Here is a 5,680-nt window from a genome sequence, read left to right as displayed (position 1 = left end):
AAAAAAAAAAAAAAAAAAAAAAAAAAAAAAAGAAAAGAAAGTTAAAATTACCTGGCATCCTAAACAAGCAAACAAAAATTGCAAAATCTGTCACGTGTTGAACCTGACGGCCAGCCTTCGCTTAGGTATTCTGCTTGCGTTTAAGGTACAGTGCCACTAGGTGGCGATGGTATCTGGGCCATAGAGGCTTGTTCGAGAGCCATTACCCTCAGGACAATCTCAAGTGTCCTTTCTTTTTATACTTGGAGACAGGCACCCCCGAAGGACCCACTGAGCCTCAATTTCCTCAGTTGTAAAATGAAGATAAGAGTACCTACATGAGGGCAAGTATGTAAGCTCTTCCTGTGCATAGTAATGCCTTTAGTAAATATTTGCTTCTTTCCTAGCTGTATGATTAGGAACATGGCTTTTGGAACCAGACTGCCTGGGTTTGAATCCCAGCTCTACCACCTACCAGTTTTGTGACCTCAGGCAAGTTGCCTAACCTCTGTGGGCCTCCATTTTCCTGTCCGTGAAATGGGGGCTGGTAATCCCTATAGTTTCTATGTGTAAAGCTTAGAAAGTACGAAGGCCGGGTGCGGTGGCTCACCCCTGTAATCCCAGCACTTTGGGAAACTGAGGTGGGCAGATCACCTAAGGTTGGGAGTTCGAGACCAGCCTGACCAACATGGAGAAACCCCATCTCTACTAAAAATACAAAATTAGCTGGGCATGGTGGCACATGCCTGTAATCCCAGCTACTCAGGAGGCTGAGGCAGGAGAATAGCTTGAACCCAGGAGGCAGAGATTGCGGTGAGCCAAGATCATGACATTGCACTCCAGCCTGTGCAACAAGAGCAAAACTCCGTCTCGAAAGAAAGAAAGGAAGGAAGGAAGAAAGGAAGGAAGGAAGGAAGGAAGGAAGGAAGGAAGGAAGGAAGGAAGGAAGGAAGGAAGGAAACGAACCTGGTCCAGGAAAAGGGCTATGTTTGCCACAGTGTCTGTACGTCCTGGGGTGAGTAGGCTGGGTCTGGGTCTTAACTCTGGGCACCTCCCAAGACTGAGGGCCTTGTCAAGGTGAGACGTCATCTTCAGGGAGTTTTTAACCTCCCAGGCATGAGTCATGGACTGAGGAAGGCACAGTTCTGAGGCTCCTGATATCCTGGTTCAGGATTCAGGACACAGCTGGCAACAGCCTCTGTCCACCAGGCAGGTGATGGCACTCAGTTTGCCAGTGTGAAGCCAGCTGGTGGGAGGATAAGGCGAGGGCAGAAGGAGCTGTGAGGCTGTTTTTAAAGTACTTTTGTGCCTTGGGGGTGTCCTGCTCACGCCCCTGCGTGCTGCAGAAAGGCAGCTCAGAAAATAAAACACCACACTGGGCGACTGGGCCAATTGCTTTCCATGCTCTGACCTGCCCACCTCCATGCAGGTTTGTAGGGGGAGGAATCATGTGGCAAAGACAGCACCTGACCAGAAGTCAGGAGATCTGTTTTTAGCCCCAGCTCTGTCACGGATGTGCTGTGTGACCTTGAATGAGTCACTTTCCCTCTCTGGGCTTCAGAGTCCTGCTCTGCCAAAATTAGGGGAAAAAATCCATATCCTTTCTTTTTACCCAGAGATGTGGTAAGAATAGGGAAGCTCGTTAAAACCCCACCTCCTCCTTGAAGCCTTTCATATTGGACGGAACAAAAGGGAACCCACAGTGTTACCACCACCCTCCCGCTCTCCTAGTCTAAACATGCAATATTAATTAGCATCCATTATTCATTTATTGGTTGGTTGATTTCACAGGCTTGTCCAGTGCTGGTCTGTCCTTTCCACATGTTATGTCTGCATGTGAAAAATCCTCTGGGGAGGTCTGTAGGCCTGCCTCATTGCCCTCTGTGGTACAGACAGCCTAACGGAGGGGGCTTCTGATGGAGGGAGGGCTCGAGGCTCTCAGTGGGAAGGAAGGTACCATGGAAACTGAGGCTGGTCAGATCTTAATGAGACTGAGGAAAAAGTGCACTGAGGCCGGGCACCGTGGCTCACGCCTGTAATCCCAGCACTTTGGGAGGCCAAGGTGGGCGGATCATGAGGTCAGGAGTTAGAGACCAGCATGGCCAACATGGTGAAACCCTGTCTCTACCAAAAAGTACAAAAATTAGCCAAGCGTGGTGGTGCGCTTCTGTAATCCCAGCTACTCCAGAGGCTGAGGCAGGAGAATTGCTTGAACCTGGAAGGCGGAGGTTGCTGTTCGGAGGTTGCTGTTAACCAAGATCGTGCTTCTGCACTCCAGCCTGGACAACAGAGCAAGACTTTGTCTCAGAAAAAAGAAAAAACAGTGCATTGAGGAGAAGAAAGATGTGAAAAGTGCTTTGAAAAGTGAAAAGTGCTGTGCAAAAGGGAGAAAGTCTTATTCTCTGAGCAGGGGCACAAAACAATAAGAGAAAGAGGTGAGAGGAGAGAGAGATGGAGAGAGAGAAAGTTTATCTTTGATGAACATAAGTTTTGCAGACAGAAAATCTAGAAGAAAGCTAGTTTAATTTTAGGAGGCATGGAAGTTGTGTCAATTCCTAAAATAACAGTTTATTTTAGATTACACAGGACAGGAGTGTGTGTGTGTGTGTGTGTGTGTGTGTGTGTATGCCACTCTTATTTTTTCAGGGCTTGAGGCTGCTAAGGCCTGAATTCAGCTTTAGGGAAGCCTCAACTCCTACAGGAGTAAGCCCAGCTCAGTCTTCTCTCTCACCCCTTTCCCCACCCACCTCCTCCCTGTCCCTACCTCTGCCCAATCAGGTTAGGGATGTGGAGGATGGCCCAGCCATTGCCCTTCCACACCGTCCCCAAGTGGCTCCACCCCTGCGAAGGCAGAGTCCTCCCTGTGCCCTCTGCATTACACCCCCTTCCCTGTGAATGTCCTCTTCCTGCTCTCGCCATCCTCCACTGACTGCCTGCTGCCGAGGAACATCGAGTGTCCTCTCTCAGTCAGTGTCCTCTCTCAGTCAGTGTCCTGTGCTCTGGACTTCACTGCCTTTTCAAAACCTTCCAGGCCTGGGCTCCATTCCATCTACATCAAAGCTCCTGACGACACATTGAGCCAGGCTAACGTATTAGTAGGGGAGGGGCCAATTGTTAGTCTATCCATCCTAGATTGTCCTTTAAGAGCCTCTTGGGGAATTAGCTTCTTTACATTAAAAAAAGTCCTGGTAGGCCAAGCACGGTGGCTAATGCCTGTAATCCAGCACTTTGGGAGGCTGAGGTGGGCAGCTCACTTGAGCCCAGGAGTTTGAGACCAGCCTGGGCAACATAGCGAGACCTTGTCTCTACAAATAATTTAAAAACATTAGCTAGGTGTGGTGGCATGCGCCTGTAGTCCCAGCTACCCGGGAAACTGAGGTGGAAGAGGATTGCTTGAGCCTAGGAGGTCGATGCTGCAGTGAACTGTGATTGCACCACTTGATTCCAGTCTGATCGAAAGAGTAAGACCCTGTCTGAAAAAAATAAAAATAAAAATAAAGCTCTGTCTAAAGAGGGGTGTTTCATGCCACTGTGTTAGACCAGAAAAGCAGAAATTTTGGGGTGCATGTAGTTGATGATAATAATAATACCATTATTTTGGCACACCTACTAAGTCCCAGGCACTAAGCTAGGTGACTTACGTTCTTTGTCTAATTGCAATAACCCTATAAGGCAAGTGTAATTATCATCATCATCATCATCATCAATACAACAAAATTAACTGAGTATGTATGTGCTAAGCAGCTCACCTAATTGTCTTGTGAGGTAGGTGCTGCTGCCATGCCCATTTTCCAAGCCGGGGAACCAAGGAACAGATCAAGTAAGCAACTTGCCGCATGGCTATTAAGATGAAAAGGCTGAATCTCAAGGGGTTGAGTTACCTGTCCATGTTCACCCAGCAAGCAAGCAACTAAGTGAAGTCGATGTTCCTCCCCTCTGCCACCCACATGCTCATTATACCTTCTTCTGGGGCTACTGGGAAATTCTAGGTTGGGGTAAGGGCAGCTAGGACCAGGAACTGCTGGAGTGGGAGTAGAGGGTGGGGCTTCACCATCCCGAGACAAACAGCATACTCCTTGCATAGAGGGTGTCCAGCAGTGCTCCACGACCCAGCCCTAGCCACTTGCCAAATGTCCCCTGGCCTTGCTGGCCTTTCCCAGCAATCCATCCCTGCCTCCTGCCCTGTCTGGCTCATCAGAATCCCAGTTAACCTTTGGCACCCTGTTGGAATGCTGCCTCCTCCAGGAAGCCTTCCTGGATGGCCCTAAACCAGAATCTTATACTGACCTTCTCCAGAACATTGTCCACTCACTTGGCTGTCCTAGTCAGCCTTGAGGTACATACTACCATCTGGCTTCCCCAGCTAGGTGTTGAGTTCCCCCAGACTTCAACACCTAACATGCAATCAGTGCTCAGAGAATTCTTATTGCACGAATAAATACTGCATTCAGGCATTCCCCTGGGTCACTGGGGCCATGAATTTCAGTGCCTCTGGTGAAGTGCGTGGAGAGGGAAGTCAGGAAATATAAACATGTGACTATTCCAGGCTCAAACAGTAGGGAGTAGTTAGGTCTGTGGCAAACTAGAGTCTGCATGCCTACCGAGGGGCTCACATTCAAATTCAGCCACCCCCCCCAATCCCTACACATGTAAAGGGCAGGGACTCATTCTGGTCCTGAGCAAACTCACTTCCTTTCCCTTCCTCCGGCTTTATTTTTCTACTCTGTGCATACCACTTTAAAATACACTCTGGGCGGGGCGCAGTGGCTCACGCCTGTAATCCCAGCACTTTGGGATCACCTGAGGTCGGGAGTTCGAGACCAGCCTGACCAACATGGACAAACCCCATCTCTACTAAAAATACAAAATTAGCCGGGCGTGGTGGCGCACGCCTGTAATCCCAGCTACTTGGGAGGCTGAGGCAGGAGAATCGCTTGAACCCGGGAGGCGGAGGTTGCAGTGAGCTGAGATAGCACCATTGCACTCCAGCCTGGGCAACAAGAGCGGAACTCCGTCTCAAAAACAAAACAAAACAAAAAAACACTCTTAGCTGCTAATATTGAATATCTATCTTCCCTCACATGTGTGAACTATGAGACGGCGGAGTTTTGGTCTGTTCTGTCCTCTGCTGCAGTCCAGCTCCTCATCAGTGCCTGATACAGAACAGGCCTTCAATAGGTACGTGCCCCGCTCCCCACTGCAGTGTCCAGGCTCCAGGCAGCATTCAGGGCTCAAGTTCTGAAGAGTGAAGGTCGTTGAGGGTCCCCTGTTAGGCCCCAAGCCCCCTAGAGAGCCCCAAGGACATGGCCTGGAGTTTGCTTGGCGACAGACGGTCCTGCTGGAACTAGGACATAAGGGTTAGCGACCCTGCCCCATGGGGTCACAGGGCAGAAGCTGCGGGCGGGGGTGGGCATTGGTGGGGCAGTGGCGCAGCCACCACACAGGCACCCGCACGCATCAAGGGACGCCGAGGCTCGGGAGAGGAGGAAAGGCCAGGGCGGTGGGGAGATGGGGAAAGAGGCGGGGAGCAACACCCCGGGCTCCGAGCGCGCCAGTTGGGAGGGCTAGGGAGGGGGACGCACCGGAGGAATCCCAGCACGCGCGGGGCCGCGGGCAGACCCCAGAGGAGGGAACCAAGCAAGACTGCTGGGGCAGGGGTCCGCTGAAGCGGCAGGGGGCCGGACCCCACTCTCCACCCGCC

Source organism: Rhinopithecus bieti, unplaced genomic scaffold (assembly GCF_001698545.2).
Source record: "Rhinopithecus bieti isolate Rb0 unplaced genomic scaffold, ASM169854v2 scaffold_36553, whole genome shotgun sequence".
In the NCBI taxonomy this organism is placed as follows: Eukaryota; Metazoa; Chordata; class Mammalia; order Primates; family Cercopithecidae; genus Rhinopithecus; species Rhinopithecus bieti.
The sequence above is the reverse complement of the archived record's forward strand: the minus strand, read 5'-3'. Positions refer to the sequence as shown.